The sequence below is a fragment of the Aotus nancymaae genome, unplaced genomic scaffold (genome assembly GCF_030222135.1).
Source record: "Aotus nancymaae isolate 86718 unplaced genomic scaffold, 86718_ANA_hifiasm-v0.15.2.pri h1tg000043l, whole genome shotgun sequence".
Lineage (NCBI taxonomy): Eukaryota > Metazoa > Chordata > Mammalia > Primates > Aotidae > Aotus > Aotus nancymaae.
Genome location: NW_026988457.1, coordinates 5666363 through 5692153, shown reverse-complemented (window position 1 = coordinate 5692153; position 25791 = coordinate 5666363). Strand labels below are relative to the sequence as shown.

At 35.8% G+C, this 25791-nt stretch overlaps 1 protein-coding gene across 8 annotated transcripts in view; it reads left to right on the top strand.

Moving 5' to 3' along the window:
* The window catches only part of STARD13 (StAR related lipid transfer domain containing 13), a 557207-nt gene that overhangs the window by 169581 nt on the left and 361835 nt on the right, over positions 1-25791 (top strand). The window lies entirely within an intron of this gene.

Below are 25791 nucleotides of genomic sequence, written 5' to 3'. Positions count from 1 at the left end.
AGGATAATATTAATGTTTTGGTATTTTATATCTGTGCAAAACCATATATAATTTTTCTGGCTCATAATATTTAATGTCCTGCTATATATGAATATTCATTTTTGTGAAATGACTTTTTTAAAAATGTGAGATAATTCTATATGAATGTTTAATTACTTATTAAATTATATACTAAATTATTTTTTAGTACTAGAGAAACCTGAGGGTGGATTCTAGCTATACCAATTACCAACTAATGAATCTTCAGTTTTTATTGCCTTGCCCTCAGTTTCCTTATTTTAGAACATTTGGGACATTTTTCTAAGAATGGTGTAATGGTATAATAAAGTGAAACTTAATGCTTTGCTGACCACATGGAGGACACTCAATAAATATTTATTTTCCTTCTACCATCAATTTACTATTCCCAGTCTTTGCTTATAAGAGCAACAAATACTAGATTGTAAACTCACAGAATTAGGAGGGGGAGTGTTGGGCTCCTTTATTCAGTTCTCACTGAACACTCAAGCTGCTGTGAGTTGTACTTGGGAAGCAGGCTTTCTTTAAGGCAGAGTAATAAGCAGGCTATAGCTGAAGGACTTTTTTTGCAGAAGTAAGACCTTTCTAGCAATGTCTCAAATAGAGCAACTGTTGATGCCATCTTTGTGGTGTAATTTATTTTTTATAAGAAGTTATGAGGCAGGGTGCAGTGGCTTAGGCATGTCATCCCTGCACATGGGAGTCCGAGGTGGGTGGTTCTCTTGAAGCCAGGAATTTGAGACCAGCCTGGCCAACATGGTGAAACTATGTCTCTATAAAAAATACAAAAATTACTTGGATGTGGTGGTGGGTGCCTGTAATCCCAGCGACTCGGGAGGCTGAGGCAGGAGAATCTCTTGAACCCAGTAGGCAGAGTGACCTGAGATCGCTCCACTGAGCAACAGAGCAAGACTCTGTCTCTCTCAAAAAAAGAAGATGTGGAACAATTAAGGTAGGTAGAGGAAAGAAAGTTGATGTGGCAGGGTTTTTTGTTATTTTTAAGGTTTCTTTAACACCAAAAATATTTTTATGATAATTAATACTGTTTTGCCTTAAAAAGCAAGCATTTTCTAATTATTACATGTATACTGAAGCACTATTTGAGAATCCTTAATACAAAGTGGTTATCTTTGTTGTTTAAATTTAAAAACAGAAAGAGAATCAATGTCTCCATATCATGAGGAGTTAGAAACTGGGGTTATGGTTAGAATTTTCTATCTCACTGCTTTACTTTATTAGTGATGCTGCCCTCATGATAGAATTCCTGCTGTAGTTGGTTCTACTTTAATAATACTTGGCAGCTCTTGATTCCTTTTTGCTGCTAAATATATAAACAAAATGTTAGAAGTCATCACAGTCTGAGGCAGAAAGGATTTCATCAAGCCCTCAATTGATTGTGTCTGAAGAAATAACAAGCCAAAGAGCACCCGAAATGGATTTATTTAGCAGCAAGAAAAAATTTTCATTGAACATCTCTAATACATTCTGTTCAGGTGCATTAAGGATGATTATTAAAAAGGAACATAGTGAAATGATATGAGACAGGCACCAGATGGCATAGAAAAATTTTTATATGTATAAGATACAGAACTGTAGGATATTGTTAATCTCATTTTCCTTCTCTGCTGGTTTTCTAATCCTTAGCATTATTTCAACTATGTTTTCAAAAATTGCACAAGTAATTTTAGAAGTTAAGTAATGTAAGTGAGAATTAACTGATAATTTGATTTGAAAAGATGGCTGGCCAGGGTTTCAGCAGGCCTATGTTCTAGTTCTTAGTTTCACTCTGAATTTTTGTCAATCCATTGTTATGGGTTGAGTGTTTGTGTCCCTCATTCCCAAATTTATATGTTGAAGCCCTAACCCACAATGCAATGGTATTTGGAGGTGGGGCGTTTGGGAGGTAATTAAGGTAGAGTCTTGGGAGTAGGACTCTCATGACAGGATCAATGTTTTTATTAGAGGAGGAAGAGTGGCCAGACACAGTGACCCAAGCCTGTAATACGAGCAGTTTGGGAGGCCAAAGTGGGAGGATTGCTTTAGGCCAGGAGTTCAAGACCAGCCTAGGCAGCACAGCGGAAAAAAAATCCCAGACACACCAGCAGGTGCCTCTAGTGCTACCTACTTGGGAGACTGAGGCAGGAGTATTGCTTCAACCTAGGAGTTTGAGTCTGCAGTGAGCTATGATTGTGCCACTGCACTCTAGCCTGGGGAACAGAGCAAGACCTTGTCTCTTAAAAAAAAAAAAAAAGAAGAAGAAGAAGAAAAGGAAGAGACTAGAGCTCCTTTTCTCTCAGCCATGTGAGAATACAGCAACAAAGTGGCCATCTGCAACCCAGGGAGAGCTCTCACCAGAGGCCAACCACATTGGCACCTTGATGTTGGACTTCTAGCCTCTAGAACCATGAGAAATAAATTTCTGTTATTGAACCAACCAGTCTATGGTATTTTGTCATGGCAGCTTAAGTTAACTAATATATTTGTTCCACCCACTCAACTTCTCTCGACCTCAGTTTTGTCATTCATACAAATAAGAGTATCAGATTGAATCATTTCTGAGGTTCACTCTGTGGTAAAATTTGTTTTTGTTTTTGTTTGTTTGTTTTGTGAGATAGAGTCTCACTCTGTTGCCCAGGCTGGAGTGCAGTGGTGTGATATTGGCTCACTGCAGCTTCCGCCTCCTGGGTTCCAGCGATTCTCCTGCCTCAGCCTCCTGAGTAGTTGGGATTACAGGTACATGCCACCACGCCTGTCTAATTTTTGCATTTTTAGTAGAGACGAAGTTTCACTGTGTTGGCCAGGCTAGTCTCGAACTTTTGACGTCAGGTGATCCACTTGCCTCGGACTCCTAAAGTGCTACAGTGTACTCAAAATAGGTTTGTTGTGTTGGGAAGAATTTGAGACTATCAAGATTCCTCTCTCAGTATTTCTGAAGCATCACATATGCAAATATGCGATATTGAAAATATGACAGAGGTGCAGTGAATGCCTTTCTTTACTATTTTATAACTTGGATTATAGCTGAATGTAGTCTTTACTTTTGGTTCCTTATTATTTTTCCCTGTACCATTTTAGCATTTTTTATTTAATACAAGAAGTATTTGTATCTCATCTTGCAAAGATGTTATTTGAAATTGTTTTTTAGTATGTATAATTCAGGTACATTTAATAATAGAAAGCATTTAAACTCATTCAATCTCACTGATTATCTTTTCTACCTAAAGCTAATCTTATGTTTCTCTTATTATATTAGTAGAGGTCCTATGACCTTATCTTTTGCCTATTACAAAAATGCAAATATTTTAAAACGTCAAATTCATGACCCACAGCAATATTCTGAAATAAGGAGGCTCTAACAATCCCTAATGTAAAGTAATTAGAGGAACTTGAATTTTGATCTATTTAACTCTCACTCATATCATTTCCTTTAAAACCTTTTTCATCAACGTTGAGATAACACTTTGACCCGGTGTGCACACTTAGCAGAGGAGAATTCCAGTTCTTATAACTGAAGGTTATCAGTTGTCATGCTGTGCTTGTAACTATTTCATATTGACTTTTAAGACTCAAGGGTAAATATGTTATTTTTCTCTGTTTGCAATGAACTAAATGCTTTTAAAGCTTCGATTTAGACATGAGGAAGTATCAGTAGCTTCTAGTTTGTCTCTTTGAAATCAGTCTTTGGTACCACAGCTCTTTTTTATTAGCCACTATTGTAATGTCTTATATTATGTTATGCTAGTAAAAAGTTGGTTGTTATGGATCCACATGGTAAAGGAACTCGTTTCATATTACAGGGTTTTGTATGTCAGTATTTATCAATTCCCATGATACTAAAGTAACATACTAGAACCACAAAAATAATTGCATATTTTACAAATTATAATCATTTCAGAGTTCTGAGGGTTGTACATGCCAGGACACTCTCACGTGTTTAACTCCACCTTCACCAAACCTGATACTCTCCACAAAGAGTAGGGCTCACTGGACCTAAAAGAAGACACAATGGTACTTGGCACTTGGTGGATGTTGAAACCACAGTAATTAGTTCAAAACAGAGAGGGAAAGACTAATAGTGATTTTTAAAGCAGATAGTAGATAAAATAAATAAATCAGTTAATTTGGCCACCAAATGAACTTGACAGGTTTTTATATTAAAAGGGGGAGAGAAATAAATAGACCAGTGTCAAGATAACCAGGATGAGTGACTTAGTGATTTAGCTCTGATTTAGAAATAAAGGCTCATACTACCACCTGTTTACTAAATATTTTTATGATCTTGGAAAACCTTTCTTACTTCTTTATTAAGATAGAGACCTTCAAAGGTTGACATAATCATAGCTTCAACTATGATTGAAGGAAACAAAATTTCAGACAGAAAACAGTCTTATACATAGTCCTTTAGATGACTGATATTACTCAGAGAACAAAATTCAGTCTTCATGGAAAGAAAGTAGACTGTATGTTTTTTGGTTACATCTTAATATTAAGCACATAACATCAATAACATACATTTGTGCATGGAGGAGCACACTAGATCAGTTTTTTCAGAATGGTAATTAGATTAATGATTTGGGAAACTTAAAGGTCTTGGAATATGATGGGACTCATTTGAGGTCATGCTAATTAAGCTAAGCCTGTCTTTCATTCTCAAAATTTGGGAGGATACCCAACATCTATTTTTCTTGCCATAAAGAATAACCACAAAGCTATGAAAATAAGCCAAAACAGATTTTTCTTACAAAATTATCCATTTGCTAAATACTTGATATTCAGTCGAGAAAAATGATGCTTGTAGGATAATAGCAACAAAACAGGGAGTAGCTTATCACATAGCCTAAATTTATCCTGAAATGAAACTATGTAAAGATTTTCAAAACTCAAAGATCTAATAGAATTTGAAAATTTATCATTTGATGTTGAGACAAAATAGCATATATTTCTTCTTTGTTAAAAACAGCAATGAGTATGTGTTAATTGTATCATCACTATCATAATCATCATCATGAAATGTAAAAGTACTCTTCTGTTCTAGTGTTATATAAAAAGAGTTAAACATGGAAGCTATTTGGGTGCTTGACACTTCAAAACATACTATATGTGCCTATGCATACAGGTAATTCAGAGGAATTGATATTACACAACTGTCTGACCTAAATAAATATTTATATCATGTATAAGAAGAAGACAAATTGCATAATCAAATGGGATGATGAGTTAGGGAGAGATTTGTGTATTAAAAATGATACCAGGAGGAAGTTTCTACCAGGAGGATATTATGGAAACTGACCAATTATTCTAAATAAATTAACAATTATAATAATAGTAACAATAACAATGAGGCAATGTTAGGTACAATGTATTTGTCATTATAAATATACTTTATTTTTTATAAAATAAACTATTTTTATTTTATAAAATTATGAATTTTATAATATATATGTAAATTATATAATGCATATGTACATCATAAAATTTATATTATAATTATGTTTATATTTTAAATTATGTAGGTATATTATAAATTATATTTAAATGATCATAAATTATAAAATAAATTAAAATTATAAATATAAAAATAAAATTACTTAATTATATATAGTTAATATATAATTATAATTATATAAATTATATTATGTGTAATCTGTAAATATTTATTATGTAATTATAATAGAATTGCATGATATATAATAATATAATGATTATATTATAGTTGTCTGAATAAAAAATAAATTATATTAAATATGGAAAGATTATTAGCTCAAGATGAAAATTCATTCAAATTATCCATTATAAAAAAGATATAGAAAGCAGAGAGTAATACAAAACAATTTAAAAGCATGTAAAACATCCTCCCCCTCCTTCTTACTAGCTTTATTTAAACATAATATATACATGGCAAGTATTTCAATCCTGTTTAGAAGATTTGAAATCTGAGACACAAATATTTAAATATTTGACTCAAGACTAATAATAAAGTAAGTAATCCACATGAAGAAAGTGTTCAAGCTTTCCTACCCTTTAACTTTAGTTCATGCTGCCCCTTGTACATGTTTATCGTTTATCTTCAAGGCTTTTTCAAATATCACCATGTATAGAAGAGCTCTTATTTGATAAGTCAGCATTTTCTTAAGAAGTCTCTAATATAAAAGACAAGTTCAAAATTCCACATTTCCACTGAACTGTCCACCTAAAATGGTTAAGATGGTAATTGGTTTGAGTGATGTCCGAGAAAGCCTAGAGTTCTGAATACTTTTTTAATTGGCAGGTACAATTACAAGAATGGATGAAATTGGGAAGTAAATTGGTTTCTGATATTATTCTCACATGTTGTATATTTTCTGAAGAATTTTTATGGTCTACGTGGAGCAGCTAGAAGTATCTGGCATTACTACACTTGACAGCCAAGCTCACAGTGAGGCCCAGAGCTAGCGGAAGTGCAGGCAGGAAATGGAGTCACTGAGTCATGTCATGGGAATGCATGGCTAGTGAGCTTTGATAACATTCAGATAGACCACACTGTTGATTTTGGAAGACTTGTCGTGGGAATCCTAAGTAGAGTCCTTTGGGGGTGTATTTGTTGTTATGTTTTCTACTGTGTTTAAGTGGTTTGGACTAGTTATTTCTTTTTTTGGTGCAGCAGCAAAGAAAACCTTGACATGATGACCTCTATAGAGTATATCATATAATCTTTCTGTTTGGCAGTTGTACTAAGTGGCCAACTGGTCATTCTCATTGTGCTAGCCACAGTGGAAAAGAAAAAAACAGAAAGTACTGCATTTTCGGTCAAAAAGCTACTTTCCTCAAGCCTCTATCCAGTTGCATCTGGATTATAATCTTAACAGCCAATCCTGTTGACCACTGCTCTGTCTTCAGCAATCTTCTCACTGGCAGTAGACAACAACCCAATGCAGTGTGTCAAAAATAATCTGGGAAAACCCGTGCAAAAAGGGTGGGGGAGGTAGAGTAGGAAAGCCTTAAACTCTGATGGTTCTGTTTATAATTCCTTTCCACGCCCACTCCATCTTCCAAGTGGTGGTTTATTCATTCGAATCAACAAATATTTATGGGAGACATGCTAAATGCAAGGTACTGCATTAAGGGACTGAGGACACAATAATAAAAACAAAATCACCACTCTCCTGGAATTTAAACTAGTCAGGTGAGGAAACAATAAACAAAGTAAGTAAAATATGTACTGTGCTTATTAATGGCAGTAAGTGCCCCGGTTGGGTCAGGGTGGAAAGATAGTCAGAAAGGTGACACTGGGTGGCCGGAGTGAGGGTTTGCAGTTCTAAAGTGCTCGTTTGGTGAATGTTACACTGTGAAGGTGGCATTTGAGTCAAATGGGAAGGAAGCATCTGCTCTGCTTCTACACTAAACCTGGAGTTCAGAAAGAATTGAAGCTCTTGGCTAGCACGGTGGCTCACACAGGAGGCCAAGGTGGGAGGATCCCAAAGTCAAGAGTTCAAGACCAGCCTGGTGAAACCCCATCCCTACTAAAAATACAAAAATTAGCTGGATGTGGTGGCACGCATCTGTAATCCCAGCTACTTGGGAGGCTGAGGCAGGAGAATCACTTGAGCATGAGAGGTGGAGATTGCAGTGACCCTTAAAAAAAAAAAGAACTGAAGCTCTTTCTGCCCCAGTTTTAAAAGGACCTTTGAAGTGAGCAGCTAACCCTGGGTAGTTAGATGTCTTGATGAACATAGGGTTCCCACAGTAGTTTTGCCTTTTTGGGTTTACTACCCTGTCTGGTAAGAAACCTGCACCAAGTCATTTAGGATCTCATCAAGATCATTAACCTGGCACCAACCTGTGGATTTTTTTCATAGCTGTTTTCCACTCAGCCCTACCTTTGAACTTGAATGCAGCCAGTCACTGGCCACTTTCTCTGAATGTACAAGTTTAAGTGTGGGGCTGAAGAGTTAGAGGCTCAGTAAATTCTAGATTTGAATTTTCTTAACTTTAATATTTGTCTTCTTTTGGATATGTATTGTTTTATACAGTTGCTACAGAAAATAGCTAACTTTTAAAAAATTATTAAACTTTAGTTTTTAGAGCAATTTTAAGTTTACAGAAAAATTAAGCAGAAAATACAGCATTCCCAAATACTCCCCACCCCCATATCTCCACCCACAGTTTTCTCTATTATTAACATCTTTCCTTAGATGTGAATATATTATTATTTATTACTAATATTCCCTATTATTTAGATATTAATATGCCCTATTATTTACATTTGCTATGATTGATGAATCAATATGATACATTGTTATAAAGTAAAGCCATTGTTTACATTCGAATTCACTGTGTTGCACAATTCTGTGGGTTTTGACAAATGCATAAGCAGCTTTACTGATCATGTGAGATCACCTCTGTGTTCATTCTGGAACTTTGGAGGGGTTGGGATAGTTGAGTGTGATGGGTCAGCCCCAGACAAGATCCTTGAATCTAGAGTAAGGAGTTGTGTCAGTGTCTGAGGGTTGGTTCCATGAAGAGTCTTTGTTATGATAATGGGTTTATGGTTCCTAAAAGTCAGGTGATCACGGTAAACTTTTTAGCTGTTCCACCCCTAACCACACACAATGCTGATTCCCTCTGGAAAATCTAACCTACTTGGAAGTACGTACATCTCTTAGCCCCACAGAACCTTGCTCGACAGAAGAAGGATACTTTGGAAAATCTATGCAGTAAGAGATGACTGTTCTTTTGTTGGGTCATATTTGAAGAAATTGAGTAGTCAAAAGTGCACTTAGCATTTTAGTGACTTTGTCAATTTAACCTCTGTGAACCTCAGCTTTCTCATTAAAAAGACACATAATTGTTACTGGAAACAGGTCCTGATCCAGACCCCAAGAGAGGGTTCTTGGATCTCGCACAAGAAATAATTCAGGGCGAGTCCATAAATTGAAAGCAAGTTTATTAAGAAAGTAAAGGAATAAAGAATGGCTACTCCATAGGCAGAGCAGCAGCATGGGTTGCTGGTTACCCATTTTTATGGGTATTTCTTGATTATATGCTAAACGAGGGGTGGATTATTCATGCTTCTCCTTTTTAGATCACATAGGGTAACCTCCTGATGTTGCCATGACATCTGTAAACTATCATGGCCCTGATGGGAGTGTAGCAGTGAGGACGACCAGAGGTCACTCTTGTTGCCATCTTGGTTTTGGTGGGTTTTGGCCAGCTTCTTTACTCAACCTGTTTTATCAGCAAAGTCTTTATGACCTATATCTTGTGACGACTTCCTATCTCATCCTGTGACTTAGAATGCCTTAACCATCTGGGAATGCAACCCAGTAGGTTTCAACCTCATTTTATCCAGCTCCTATTCAAAATGGAGTTGCTCTGGTTCACACGGTTCTGACATAATACTTAACTCAGATCAATGAAATAAGCTCTTTGAAGTACCTAGATCTAGTAGACATTCAGTAAATGGTAACTGTATTATTACAATATCCAACTCTCGTCATTTCCCTATCGGAAGTTCTTGCTTTCAGTTTCCTCAAAAGAATCCTCTGGGACAATGGTTTTCAAAACATATTCCTCAGAACTCTACAGCTCCTCATCACATTGTGTGAGGTTTAATGAAGAAACAGACTAGGCTGAACTCTAGATTTCCATTTTATTATTTATCTCTAAGGTTGTAATGTGCAAATAAATTTTATAAACCATTTTCTGATGAGAAGTGGCTTTTAGACAGTGATCCTTGATTGTATTTTTATTAAGTCTACAACAAAGTGAGGCTAAATTCTTGTACAGGTCATACTTTCTTTTCAACCCCCAAGGGCTCACAGATCACTGATTAAATGTACCATATAGGCTCTTTGGTATTTTTGCTAAATCCTTTCATTAGATTTTAAAAAGAAAAAAAAAGCAAAGAAATGAACAAAACAATAATCTTGAAATTTTCCAGATTAGAACATGTTCTCTCCTAAAGCATTGTTTGGGAATTTTTCTTAATGGACTCCTCAGATCTTAGACAATCAAATAATCATTATTTTCAATTTTATGTTAATGTCTCCTAAGCTAACTCAACCCTTTCATTCATTTATTCAAAAATATTTGTTGTGTGTCTACTATGGTACCAGGTACCAGAAATACCAGAGAGAAATGTTTTCTGTTGTATATCTGGCATTTTCCAAGTCTGTTACCCTTTCAACAGTTGAGCTCAGCATAGAACTTGCATTTTAATTTTCATTACAAACAGCCTGCCCATCTACCACTGGCAAATTCTCTAGCATGTCATAAGCATGTCACATGGTCACATAGTACTAAAACGGGAGACTTCCCTGATTCCCCTTGCAGCATATATGACAGGGATGTGGCTCGCCTGTCCGGTCATGCGCTGCTCAAACCCCTTGAGGGAGGAGGACCATGCAGATGGGCAGGTGCTGCAGAGGCCAGGGTCAGCACTTTGGGCTCTGACCCCATGATAGTGTCTAGTGGTGGGTGCCTGCAATCTCAGTGTTACAACACTCTTTCAGCTTGGCCACCCGTGGACGACTTGAGTGTTAACCAGCTCAATGGACTCTCTGACTTTTCACAAGGGCAACGGGCCAGTATAACAGCTTTCTGTATTCCGAGTTCTTGTCCAGCATCCCAGAAAAGTTGGGTCACACACGGACTGGAAGGGTGAATGCGAGGTTTTATTGAATGGTGGAGGTGGCTTTCAGCGGGATGGATGGGGACCTGGAAGGGCGGCGAGTAGGGGGATTGGAGTGGGAAGGTGACATCCCCTGGAGTTGGGCCGCCCAGTAACAACACTTCTCTTGCACAGCCCCCAGCCAAATTCCTCTCAGCATTCAGATGTCCCTACTCTTCTCTCTTTCTCTGCCTCATACCCGTCTCTGTCTGCTTGCCTCAACGTCTCCTCGCCTGCTGGTCTCCTCTGGAGCCTTAGGTTTATATGGGTGCAGGATAGGAGGTGTGGCGGACCAAAAGGCAGCGCGAAAACAGGAATGCTTGTTCTCATTTAGGGTCCTGAGTATGCAGGCTTGAGGGTGGAGCCTTTGCCGAGGAACCACCCTCTTCTACCCCGTATTTCCGTCTCCTGTCTGCATCAGTATAGTACATACCTACTAGCATCCTTCAATATACGATTTCAGTTGAATTCCTCAGAGCAATTGGAATTCCTTAAATAAAATACAAACGTTTGAAATAAGGTTGTAAACTATTGTCATTAATTCCATTTATAATTGTATCAGATAAAATTCGTTTCCTGGCTATTTTAAACTTACGTGAAAGTTTAAAAACAATTTAGTTAATGAGAAATATTATTACTTTATGTCACAACTATTGCTTGCTTAACATACATTTCTTCCTTAAGCTTAAGATTATCCATCTATTTGATTTTTTTCCTTTCAGCAATGTTCCAATTTTGAAAGTGATCTCAAAAATGATTTCTACCCGTTTTAGAAGAAGGAATACAATGAGTTGCATTTCTGGTCTGGTAATTCTCTGAGCGTCTTCATGCAGATAATGAGAACTAGCAAAATGGGCAGAGATAAAGAAAAGAAAACTTGAAGTGATTAGCCTGATGGTGCAGGGCTGTTTCTTGAGCTTTTCAAATGCAAAGGCACCATTGTTCAGATTAATAAAATTAGCACATTTCATTTTGGCCCTAGAAGCTGAATAAGTAAATTACTGCATACTTTGAACTAAACTCTAATTTAAACACTTTAAAAAGAAAGTGTAAAAGGAAGTTTTAATAGGTACATTGTTTTCAGATGTCTGTATCCTGTTTTTTCCTAGTTGACTGGACTTGACCCACATAAAAGTAACATTTAATTTATCTAAGTCATTTTTTGGACTTTGGTCATAGAAAAAGAATAATAATATGCTGGCTTCTTAGCTTTTATTATAACTAAATAGAAAAATATCTGAATACCGAACCACTAAATTAATTCTTAACTTGGTATACCAAGAGATAACTTCTAATAACACAAAAAAAACTTTACTATAGTGAGCTGCCTTATGGAATTTAAAAGAGAAGACAGAAAACTATAAAGGTTAGATGACTACATATAGATTATACAATTTGATGTTTATTTTCCTGAACTGAGACTTTATCTTTTTTTATTAGCAATTCTAATCAATTGATTAATCATTGACCAGAAGAAGAAAGCTAACAATAAAACGTGCTGGTATGAACTAGTTTATTAATAGTGGGGGAAGAGATGTGAATACCTTAGAAAGATATTTAGCAGCTAGAACCAGTTAGGCAGGGTGTGAGATTAGAAAGAGATGGAAGAATGAAAGGTGATTCCCAGCAGAAAGCACACAGTAGGAAGACCAAGTCCAGTCACCAGGGTGTGTTCAACTTGAATGTAATGAATTTGAGGGACTTGAGGGTTAACCCAGTGCAGATGTTTATTGAGGAATTAAATATGAGTCTGAAATTCAGACAAAGGAAATGTGTTAATAAGCATGACTTAAATGCTTTAAATGCGTTAACACAAAGTCCTATATGATCACAGCATAAAGGGGGATGAATTCTGTGAATATCAAAGAAGGTTACAGAGAGAAGTTGGTATTTGAACTTGAAAGATAGATAGGATTCCAGTAGTTGGAAAGAAGAAAAGATATTCCAGTTCAGGACAATTTCACGTACCAAGATTAAAAAGCTTCAAAGTGTTTGTATGATCAGGAAATGTCTGGTAGAAGAAAAAGCATAGAATTCCTGAAGATAATGAGGATTCATGCCCAAAAGGAAGATTGTTGCCTAGGAATCTTTTGACCTCATTCTTAAAAATCTCCATTCTATTCTTGAGGGGCAGTTGGGATCCATTGAAGATTTCTGAGGAGAAAAGAACCAGATATTGGAAATAAGATGTTTCAGACAGAAGTACTTGTGTTTGATTGTTGATTTTATGTGGGATTGGCACATAAATACAAATTAAAGATAATACTGAGGTTTCTAAATCAGAAGGGTAGAGTTAATGAAGGTGCAATTAATTAAGAAATAAAGCACCAAGGAGAAGCATGTCTGGATGGGGGAACTCTTGAGCTGAGGCATGGGAGACCTCTAAGGTGGCCATCTGGATGCAGCTCTGGATTCATGCTAGTGGAGATAGAGATTTGGCAGTCTGGGTTTTCAAAATTGAGATAACTATAGTTAGAGGAGGGCGTAATAGAAAGGGGAGGACTAAGGACAGAACCTTGGGGAATATATACACTGAAGGGACAGGCAGAGGAAGAACTAGGGAAGAAGGCTCAGTGACCAGAGACACACACAGGAGAACCAGGAGAGGGCAGCGTCTTAGAAGCCAAGGAAGAATGGTCTCACCAATGGAGGGAGAGGATTAGATGTTTTGAAGCTGTGCTGGAAGGCCAGCACTGAGAGAACAGACCTTTGGAACTCACAGATACAAGGACATAGCTGAGCAAGAGGTCACAGAAAGAATATTTTTCGTAGAGTGATGGGCCACATGCTAGATTGCAAAAGGTGAAGAAGTCACTGTCAAATGGATCATGCACTGCAGCATAAGTATAAGCTTGGTGAAGTTTGTGGATGATCACTAAAAGAGAAAGTAAGATTGAGGCATGTGGCTTTGGGGGGCAAGGCAAGCAATCCATTGAGAAAGATCTTGTATGTTAAGGAGAGTAAGGGCATTGCAACAGACCAAGGTTAACACTTTTGAACAAGGAAATATTATGAAGGTGCCCAAATTGAAACAGTCTAATGATGTTAGTGCACAGGCATCTCATGAAACTCATGCTTCCATCCCTAGCCCAGAGTCTTACAAATGTCTCTCCCCATTTTAGAGCCTTTATCCTACATCCACATTCTGAAACTTTTCCCCTTTCTTTTCTTTTCACAGACTATTTAAAGTATACTAATGTCTCTTCATTTATAAGGCATGTAGCCAAAGTAATTTTGTATATTTGTAACTTTTGGATTCTTTTCCTTGTCTATGTGTAAGATGATAATTGTGAAAACTGGACTAACTAGAGCCCAGGGACAATGAAAAAAGCATATCTTTTACACATATAATGATAGTAACAAAATCAACAACAGTAACAAATAGTACTACAGCAACAGCAACAGGAGCTGCTAAGATTTTCCTTACTTTGTGCTAAAAGAGTACTAAGAACTTTACATGGATGATTTCATTTGATCTTCACAACAACTCTCTGATGCAGGGCCTATTAATGTCTACATTTTCAAGTTGAAGAAACCAAGGCTTAGGGAGGTTAAGTTGCCTAGGGTCATAGAGCTTGGGCGTGCTCAAACAATATGACAGAGACTGATAACCATACTTTCTAAAAGGTCATTGTTTTAATAATAAATGGTTATTCCAGGCTATGGTAAGTTTAGAAAAATGGTTTTGCTTGAGTAACTGGTTCTCCAATAGAAAATGTAATATTTTCAATGGTGCAATATGGCAGGCGGCACAATTTATTGTGGAGGAAACTTTTTAAAGGTGAAAGAGAAACTGCTCTCCCTATGTCATAAAAGTCCTAACAGGTCACTGTGGAGGTACTGTTTTGAATGTGCTGCTTGTCTTTCTACAGGCAAAAGGCAGGCAGTGTTGAAGTGTAAGAGCTTGTGTTTTGGAAGAGGAGTTGGTGAGGGAGAGGAGTGGCCATGATGAGGCAGAGAAGTGTGTCAATAAACAGAATTGTGGAAGACATAAGCCATGCAAACCACATACTAGAAACAACCATCAGTAAGGAAAGCTAGAAAGAGGACAGTAGTGCCCACTTCTCTGCGGTTTCACTCCCAGGGTTTCAGTTTCCAGTGATACAGTACAGTAAGATATTTTCAGAAAGACCACATTCACATAGCTTTTATTACAGTACATTGTTATAATTGTTCTATTTTATCATGAGATATTGTTGTTAATCTCCTACTGTGCCCAGTTTGTAAGTTAACTTTATCTTGGTGGGTACATGTAGAAAAAAGCATAGTTTATATAGGGGTTGGTACTATGCACAATTTCGGGCATCCACTGGGATGACTGAAATGTATCATTATGTAGGAAAGAAAGAATTTGAAGCTTCTAACTCTGCAGCTGCCTTCTTCTGGGTCCCATTTTAGCACCTTCACTTTTGTTACTTGGTAACTTGGTATTTACAGTGAGAAACCCATTCACGTTCTATTAGTGGCCCTTGAGGGCACTTTAGGAGTCTCTGGGTCCAAATCCCAAGAAATAATTCCAATCTATTTCTTTCCCTAGGGTTACTCTAGGTCAGGGCTGATGGCAACATGCAGGTGAAATCAGTTAGGAGTACTTTGACCATGATTTATAAGCAGTTCAGTCAAAAGTCTACAGTGAATGGTTCCCATCTTCAGCACTCTGAATTGCACACTTTCTGCATTCCACATTGTGACTATCTTCAATTCACCAAAGTGCACCTGATAGTTAATTCATTTTATTTTAGCCCAGTCTAATTCTTATTTTCTTTTTGCATCTCTGTATGGACCTTCTTTGGCCTTGCAATCATTTGAAATTGAAAGGTTATATGTTAATTCAACTTCTAGTACTATCAGTGATGGTATCTTATATTTATATTGGCATTAATACAATGTGAAGGGTTCACATATCTATTACCTCATTTAATCTCAATTTCAAGTGATAATGGGGATTCTGTCCCCTTGGAGGATCAGATTCTCAGCTCTTTTTCAGGAACTTAGTAAGACCTAGGCATTTCCACAATATCTTCTTCATGTAGCACAAGAAAATTTTCAGGGCTGGAAATTACTTTATAATCAATGTTGTTCTCCTTTCAAACATTAAGTTTTTTTTTTTTTTTTCTAATGAGTTTATGCCAACAAAGCATTTTTTTAAGTTTGAGGGCTAAATATTGTTCATATGTTTTACATAGCGACATAATTTTCTAATTTCTTGGAGTATTTTTTTAAAGTCAGAAATATTTTAAAAACAAATATTTTCTATTTTAAACTGGTTTCACTTCAAAGATTTTTGTAACATCATGGACTGTTTCACTTTGGTAATTAAAAATGCCTTTGAGTTTCAGAAGAACTAGACAGTAATAAAACTATTAGCTGTCTGCTTATTTTTGACAATCATTTAAGTCAATCTGAATGCATTTCCACTAATTGCATTTGCAATTTGCCAAGTAGGAGTGAGAGAAAATATTCCTAGGATTAATTTACAAATCTGTTGTAATAATTGATTTTAAATAATAGAGATCAGTTTCTCAGTAAGTGAATCTGCCATTTTCTGCTTCCTGTATTGCAGTGGTTTACTTATTCTAGTTGTTTCAAATATTAGCTGGTAGTTTTAAAGGGTATGAATGGTTGGATGAAGTGTCTCCTTAAATTGATTTTGTTTTTGAAATTTAGGTGATCTAAAACTTTGAAATTGAGCACAAATTTATATCTTTATGTATCATCTTATGAAATTACCTTACCTCTATTTCTTTATCTTCCCTAAATCTGCTCCCATACTTGGAAATGACTATGTAATCACCCAAGCAACTGATTCATCTTGCCCACTGGCCAGATAGGGCCAATTTATCAAGACAGGGGAACTACAATAGAGCAAAAGTTTAATATACAAAGAGCCAGCTAAATGGGAAACTGGAATTTTACTGCTGCTCAAATCAGCCTCCCCCAAAATTTGGAAGCTAGGATTTTTTTAAAGGTAGTTTAAGAAACAAGTGGGGACTAGGGAATGGGTACTGCTAATTGGTTGGGGAATGCAATCACAGGCTGTGGAAAATGATCCTCCTGCACTGAGTCTGCTTCTGGGTGGGGGCCACAGGACCAGTTGAGTCATGAGTCACATGTCCAGGTGTAGTCATATGATCTTCAGAAATGCAAAAGTCTGAAAAGATATCTCAAAAGGCCAATTTTAAGTTCTACAATAGTCATATAATTCATGGGAGTAATTGGAGAAGTTTACACATCCGGTGACCTCCAGAACAATGGCTGACAATCATTTAACGGTGCCTACCTCTTAGCAGAATTCAGGCCACTTTTATAATTCTAACCTCATGACCATGTTTTGATTTTAGTTTTGGGAAGGAGTATTATCTTTTAAACCATAAACCAAATTTCTCCCAAAGTTGGCTTGGCTAACACCCAGGAATGACCAAGGGCAGTTTGGAGGTCAAAGGCAAGATGGAATTGGTTCGATTGGATCTCTTCCACTGTCTTAATGTTCTCAATATTATAATTTCTGCAAAGGTTGTTTCAACTGCATCCTAATTTTATGTGAATTATTGAACCTGCCATATTGGAATATTTTTAACAATGATTTTTACACTTTATATAAGTTTAAAACACTAATTGACTTTTATTTGAGCAAATGTCTCATTTCATTTTGTTTTTCTAAGGAAAATCATATACTTTTCATATAGCTGTGATTTTGTTGCTGAAATGCCAGTGGTTTGGTCCAGATCCCATTGCTTACAGCACAGAAAGCTAGTCACTGAGAATGTGAGTATTGCCAGGGAAGAAGGCTTTTTATTTGGATGACATCAGTGAAGGAACATGAGAGATCAATCTCATATCTGTCTCTCTGACCAACTAAAATTGGGGAGTTTATATAGTTGGGGGGGAAATGTAACTACAAGTGTGGGAAAAAACAATTAGGGAGCTGTAAGGAAGCAATCATGATGAATAAGGGGTCTGGCTTCTCATTGTTTGAATGCAGTGATCTGGTGAATTTCCATCCCTTGCCTGAGGGTTGCTTTCCTTAGAAAGAATCTCAGATGAGACAAATATAAGTTTCAAGTTTTAAGAAGACTGGGACGGTCAATTTCCACATTATCCAAACCCTTTAAATATCACTTCTATGTGGAAATTGGGCCAATTTCAATTTTTCGGAATTCTTAAACTTTCTGAGATATGGTAAAAATTGATTATCAATTACTTTCAAGTTAGTATTTTCTTCTAACTTCTTTACTAATTGCTCATTTATTTATTTGGCCCTGGTATTAAATAGACCTGTCATGTTCTAATTTTAATTGACTTCTGAGGCTACACTACCTACAACCGTAGATTTGGACCACATGGTCTTAGGAGATCCACTGCTATTCTAGATTTTTATCCCCAGTTAAAATTCATTCCAGATTTTATTATCTTAAAGTTCTCTAGGTGGGTTCTTGCTGATTCTGTGCCCTCTGACTCCCAAGGACTTGGCAGTCTTGACTCACTTTAGAATTCTGCGGCTTCCCTGCCAGGTGAAGTTCTATAAGGAAATGCATACTGAAGGTTTTATTGAATTCAAACCCAGACTGTAATCAGGAGGGTGGTCCAGGGTGTCCCCAAATCAATGCAAACTCTTTAGTCAGTGTTATTATTCTTTTCCCTCCTACCTGATTTTCTGCTTCCCTCCTATCTACTTAATTTTTAAGAAAAGATAAAAAAAATTAAGATACAAACTAATCTGAGGATTTTTCTTGAAAACTATCTTTGTTAGATTATGGTTAGACTTCAAACTTCAAATTTGATTCTAATTATATTTTATATATTGGTCTAGTGTACCAAACAAAAGAACAGTTAAAAACATGAAGCCTCCCTTAATCAAGTTTCCCTAAACTTTCCTTGCTTATCACATTAAACTATGCATTTGAATAAAATTGTGCTTTTATCTTTGATAATTATTTATCAATCTTTTTCATGTCTATTTTAAAAATTCTAATCAAGTATACATTATCAATAATCAATAATTACAATCAATAATTGTGATTATTAAACCGAGAAAAAACACTTAGAACCTCATCACAGCATGAAAACTTTAAAGATTAAAAATCTATCTTTATATACTTATTTTTGTTATAGAAATATAATAGGTGATTAGCAAAATGCTTTTTATAGATTTTCATTACATTAAGATAAAATATTGATGGGCAAGGGGAATGGATTTTAAGAAAAGACACCTGTTAAAAACTATTGAAACTGTTAAAAACAAGCTTATTAGTGGATGTTTTTATCTTTTTATTGTGAGAATAGATGAAGGAGTAGCCATGAACCCTCATGTACCCATTATCTTGTTACCACAGTTATTGACTCATGCCAACAGTTTTATCTACACTTCTACCTACATCTCCCTGACCTATATTATTTTGAAGCAAATTCCAGTCATTGTGTCAATTCATCAGTAAAATTGTAGTATATGTCTCTAAAAGATAAGGACTTTTTAAAAACATAATTACAATATCATTATGATGCCTAAAATTATCAATAATTTTAAGTATTATCAAATATCCAGTCAATGCTTATATTTCCAACCCAGATTTTTTAAGTGTTTTTAAATCTGAGTACAAATAAAACCCACACATAAAAATTAGTTATATGGCTCTAAAGTCTTTTAATTTATGGGTTTGACTGTGTTGGAAACAGATGCTCGATGCTGCAGAGAAAAGCTAGCACTAAGACAAAGGATTTTTTAGCAACGCAGTTTTTGTTTTCTGGACTGCAGGAAGGGTACCTTGCTAGCTATTTTGCCACAAGAGTACAGTGAACAAAGGAAAACAGACATATTTATCCCTTATGCATTTAGGGTTATCCTTACTGCTGTGTCTGTTCTCTGTTGACTGGAACCAGACCTCACAATTTAAATTATAACTTTTTTACTTCTCATGACTATTTCTCTCTTTCCACCTACCCCTCCTTTCCTCACAGACACGCACTATCTCAAGTTCTCTCCCTTTTGAAATTATTTTTCCATGTTAAATTATTTGTTGAAGAAATTAGATTGTATGTTCTCTAAAATTTCAAACAGACTAGACTTTGATGATTGCATTTAACATCCCATTGTCCTCTGTGTTTTCTGTAAATTGGTAGTTGCATCTAAAAGCACAAATAGATTGTGATTCAATATCTTTTGGTAAAAATACTTCATAAATGGTGCTGCCTTCTTTCATTAAGAGACATCTAATATCTGGTTATTTATTTTCTTTTTTGTAATGTTAGCAGCTGGAGTCAATCATGCCTAGAACCATTATTACCTTAGGAATTGCAAATGATGATATATAGAATTAGTGCAGTATATTTGAATTAATCATTAGTATATTCTAATTAATGATTCTAACTTCTCCCATCTATTATTTGGTTATGTCTTGGTACAATTCATATTAGAAAGGAAGGATTCATGCTTGAGTCTTTTCATTTACTATTTTTCAAAATAACGACTGTGTCCACTGAAATCCTCTAGTGGTGAATTATTAGTTGTTATTGCTTTTAGTGTCACTAGAAACTAATGGATTTAAACGTATTTGATATCCTTTAATGCATTGCTGCTAATATGGTTCTTTTTCTTAAAGTTTCCCATCTTTGGTCAATGGGAGCCTCTTGAAGATGGATCTTGACCCTAATAAAAAATTACATGACTCCAGTAATTATTAATAGCTTCCTGGATTTTAAGTATGATAAGACCTTTCAGGATCATCATAAACATTTTCTATTCCTCAAATCAGTCATTTCTCCAAGGAGTTCTCTTTCCTTTAGTCAAAATGGAATTTTGAAACCACAGTTGGGATTTTCATTGCTACTAGACTAGTCATTGTTTCTGAGACTTTTCAGTGGATAGATACAAGAAATGTATATGTGTGTAAGAACGCATTTTTAAAACAAAATAATCATGAGTTTATATTCATGATTTAAATTTAAATTTAGTACTGCAGTGTACTTCTCTGTTGTAATAATGTATCTGTCTTCTCTTTTCCCATAGTGACAACCCTGGTTCTCAGAAAACACTAGGGATGGTAGAATATCATGTAATAGTCATTGTTTCATGCCATAACGTATGCACACAGGTTTCAGAATGATAAAACCAACACTGTTACTACCCAACATAAGTACTAGAAACAGTTAATACTCATTTTTGCAAATCACATCAATTTCTTCTTTGTATGGTTATGTCACCAATCACCAACTGGATACATATTTAGCTTCATTTACTTCACTTCTGTTTTTTATGAATTTTTAAAAATTTAACATTGCTCTTTAATTCTGTATATTAATGGTTCTAAACTCAAATATGTAACACAAAAAGAGTCCTAGCTTCTATCTCTTTTCATTCCACTGTATTTCCTTGCTCTTTCAATAAATAGTCACTGAACACAAATTCTAGACTATCCTTACATTGTTGTTTTAAAATCATATATATGCATATGTGTGTTATATATATACATACACATATGAGTATTCCTTTCTCCTAAACTATAATATACTATATGTTCCTTCTCTCCCTCTTTATCCTTTCATTTAACAATTGTATTAGTTTTTTCTCACATTGCTGTAAAGAAATGCCTGAGACTGGGTAATTTATAAAGAAAAGAGGTTTAATTGGCTAATGGTTCTACAGGCAGCTGTACAGGAAGCATGATGCTGGCATCTGCTTGGCTTCTGGGGAGGCCTCAGGAGACTTACAATCATGGCAGAGGGAGAAGGGGGAGCAGACATCTCACATAGTTAGAGCAGGAATAAGAAGAAGGGAGGTGCTACACACTTTTAAACAACAAGATATCACAAGAACTCACTATCATGAGAATAGCACCAAGAAAATGGTGCTAAATTATCCATGAGAAATCCACCCCCGTGATCCAGTCACTTCCTACCAGATGCCATCTCCAACATTGGTGACTATAATTTATCATGAGATCTGGGCGAGGACACATATCCAAACTATATCAACAATACATCCGAGTCAACTCCATAGCAGTACATAATCTTTATTTCTTGGTTCAAGAATGTTTATTTCTTTGTTTGAACACCTTAGCACTCCATGGCATGGATATGCCATAATTTAATCAATGAGTCCTTTGCTGACATACATTTGACTTTTTAGGTCTTTTGTTTTTACAAATAGTGCCACAATGTAGCATGCATCTGTCATTTTGCATTTTTGTCTGTGTATTTTTGGTAAAGTGAAATCAATGGGTTTCTTGATCTAGGAATTAAGACCCAGGGAGCTTTGCCACTTGTTATCAAATTCCCCTTCATAGGGGTTATGCCATGTTTGCATTCCCACCAGGAGTGCATGAAGTGCCTCTTTCAGCTTGCTAAAATATAATGCTATTAAAGTTTTGGCAATAGATGAGAAATGAAAACTCTATGTAGTTTTAATATGCATTTATCTTACCATAACCAAGATTGATAATCTTTTCATATGTTTAAAAGCCATTTGCATTGTGATCCACTTTTCTGTGAATCATTATGTTCATTTCTATAGCCTATTTTTCTATACAGCTGTTGGATTTTTCCCTACCATTAAAATCTCTTTATATGTTAGGATATTAATTTTTTGAATGTGAAATATTTAACAAATATTCCTTCCTAATTTGTAATTTGACCTTTTCTTTATTATTATTATTATTTGAGACAGTATCTTCCTCTGTCACCGAGGCTGGAGTATAGTAGCATAGTTACATCTCACTGCAGCCTTGACCTCTAGAGCTTAATCAATCCTCCCACCTCAGCCTTCTGAATAGCTGGGACCACAGGTGCATGCCACCATACCTGGATAATTTTTCTATATTTTTGTAGAGATGGGGTTTCACCATGCTGCCCAGGCTGCTCTCAAACTCCTGGGCTCAAGTGATCCTCCTGCCTTAACCTTCCAAAGTGCTGGGATTACAGGCATAAGCAACCATGCCCAGCCTGACCTTTTACTTTACTTCACTTTTTAAGTAGGTGATGGTAGAAATCAAGATGGATGAAATTTGGACACATTGAAAAACGGTAATGTCAGTTTTATTATCAAATATCATATTTACAATATACCAGGATTTATGTCTTTTCTGACCTTTAAGTCCATATTCAAACATTTTTAATATCAGTGTTAAAAATATAAGTAATGTCAGTTTTATTATAAAATATTATATTTACAATATACCAGGATTTATATCTTTTCTGACCTTTAAGTTCATATTCAAACATTTTTAATATCAGTGTTAAAAATATATGTTAAAAAATATTTTGGGTGATACTTGAGGAAAGAGATTTGAAAAATTTAGGCCCTCAATAGAAATTTTAGTGGTTTGGTACCTACAAAACAGCCCGGGCAGGTATTAGGAAAAACAATATGACTTGGTGGTGTGAAAGTATTACTGAAACACCAAGGCTTTGGTCTAGGTCCTGTTGCTCACTGCACAGAAAGCCAATCACTGAACAATCACAGTTGTGATTATTTTGTGAAGCCAATCACAAACAAGCATTGCCAGGGAAGAAGACTTGATTGGGTGCTGCATTGGATGAGAGATCAGTCTGTAATCCATCTTCCCAACCAACTAAAATTGGGGGTTTATATAGTGGAAAAGGAATGTGGCTACATGCAGGAAAACATGAATTGGAGTGGTAAGGAAGAGGAGTTAGTCAACAAGAACCAGGTGGTCAGTTAGGAAAACAGGAACTGGAGAGGGGTAAGGAAGCAGTCATGATGAATGAGGGGCCTGGAGTCTTATTGTCTGAATGCAGTGATCTAGTAAATTTCAGTTCCTTAATACAAACTGGGAATCCTGATGGCTGGTTTCCTGATAAAGGAACTCAGATAAGACAAATGTAACTTTCTCAATTGTTAAGACTTGGAGGGTCAATTTCTACATTTATTCAAAAGAAACTATAAACATAAGTTCTATTGGATAATTGAGCTGGTTTCAGTACCTTCTCCTCATTTCTCAATCATGAGGTATCTGATCATTGATCTTTCTCGCTGTTTCATGTGGAGGAATGGTGGTGTGGAATAATGGGATGAAGAATGGAAATGTGACACCTGTAATTCAGTTGTTGTGTCTAGACTCCAAAAGGAAGAGGATATAACAAGGCATGTCTGACCTCCCATCCCATCATAACTGGCAATTCAGTTTTAAGTTTTTCTGGGGTCCCCTTGATCATAAGTGGGTTCATTTACTCAGAATGGGGCTTAGGATCTTATTTTAAGTTGATATTCCTCGGTTCTTTTCCAAGATTTGCCAGAGGTAGCATCAATGGCTAAATTTTTATTTTGTCCCATATTATTTTTGGGTTGGTGCGGCTACCTACCTTGCATCTATCCTGTCCCTCAATGGGACCCCTGTGGCCAAGGGACTTAGAGTCAAAAGACTATAGCCAAGCAAATATTTTAGGCCAGACAGGATGGAGCAGGACAGGCACTCATTAACCCTTAAAAACCTTTAAGCATTATAAGAGCCCCAAACCAAAAGCTGAAAAGTAAGTTTGTAGAATTGAATCCTGGTCTTAGATATTGACTTGTAGCAATTAGCCATACAAAACATAAACATTTTGTTAAACTCATTTTAATTAAGAAATTTAGAGAGGTAACATTTCTTAATTTGTCAGCTATTTGGGCATTGTGTATCCATTCTTTATTTGGAAGACTTGAATTAATTTTATTTGTCAAAATCAGCTCTTAGAATCTCATGTGCCTACCTCTTTTACAGTAGTCCCTGGACCTAGAAGGATTGAATAGTTTTAATTTCTGGCCCTGTGTCTCACAAAAGCAATTCATTTTGATGTCACTTTCTCCTAGGTCTAAAGACAAGGTTTTAACTGGTGTCAATGTTCAAGATTTAGCAAGAGTCAGTGTCTTTCTCAGACCCAGGAGTCAAAGCCCTGTAACTTAACAGCACAAGGATTAATTAATAGGACATTTGTTCAAGATGTTAAAAGCCTCAAAATATTTGATCAAAATAGCTAATATGTCACAGATTAAAACACTGTTATTTGTCTACTAGTTATTGTCTGCAGCACTTTAAACCATTGTATTAAAGTAGTGAGGTTACTTCTTGCATATGTCTAATAACTGGCATTCTAATGCCCAAAAGCATAGGTCCTATGCCAAACCTATCAAAGCAAGACAATTAATTTTTCTCTCCTTCATTACAAAAGTGGTAATTGTAAATATCCATTTTAGAAATTCAGTATGAGGATAAATAATCTCCTTTTACTTAACTAATGTACAACAAAACAGGGACAAAGTAAGAACAAACACACAATAATTTCTTTTTAGCTATTTAAAACAGTATCATCACACATTGCTAAGACTGATTTTAGATATAGTGCTGACAACTGATTAGGTAACTTTTACCACTAGAATCTTCATGCCAGTAAACACTTGTACATAAATATATATATTTGTGTGAGATGGAGTTTCACTCCTGTTGCCCAGGCTGGAGTACAGTGGTGCAATCTTGACTCACTGCAGCCTCTGCCTCCTGGATTCAAGTGATTTTCCTGTCTCAGCCTCCTCAGTAACTGAGATTACAGGCACATGCCACCACACCTGGCTAATTTTTTTGTCTTTTTAGTAGAGGTGGGGTTTCATCATGTTGGTCAGGCTGGTCTCCTGACCTCAGATGATCCACCCACATCAGTTTTTGAAAGTGCTGGGATTACAGGTGTGAGCCACCGCACCTGGCCCATATTTTGTTTTTAAGTATATATATGAAGGTCCAACAGTGATAAACTGCTTGGGATCAAAAATCACTAAAAGTCTCATTTTTTATTATTACTTAATCCAAGTGAATTTTACTGAATTATAATAATGGTACACAATTAAAGTAATTTGAGGGAAATCCCAGTCAATATAATTTTCTTAAGGACAAGGCCAATCTTTCCTGAATCTTAAAACTTTGTACCCATATCACAATTTTTTTCATTACCTAAAGGAAAAGATCTGAAACCAGTGGAAGTTATTGATCAAAATGAATTACCTTAAAAAAAACCACTATTTAAACACTTCTACTCTCACCTGTTTTTCTAAATAACAAAATAAATAATACATTATTTATGTTTTGAACTTATTTATTAAGTCTTTATTTTGAGGGAGGAAAACTTTGAAGCTCTTGTAGCGC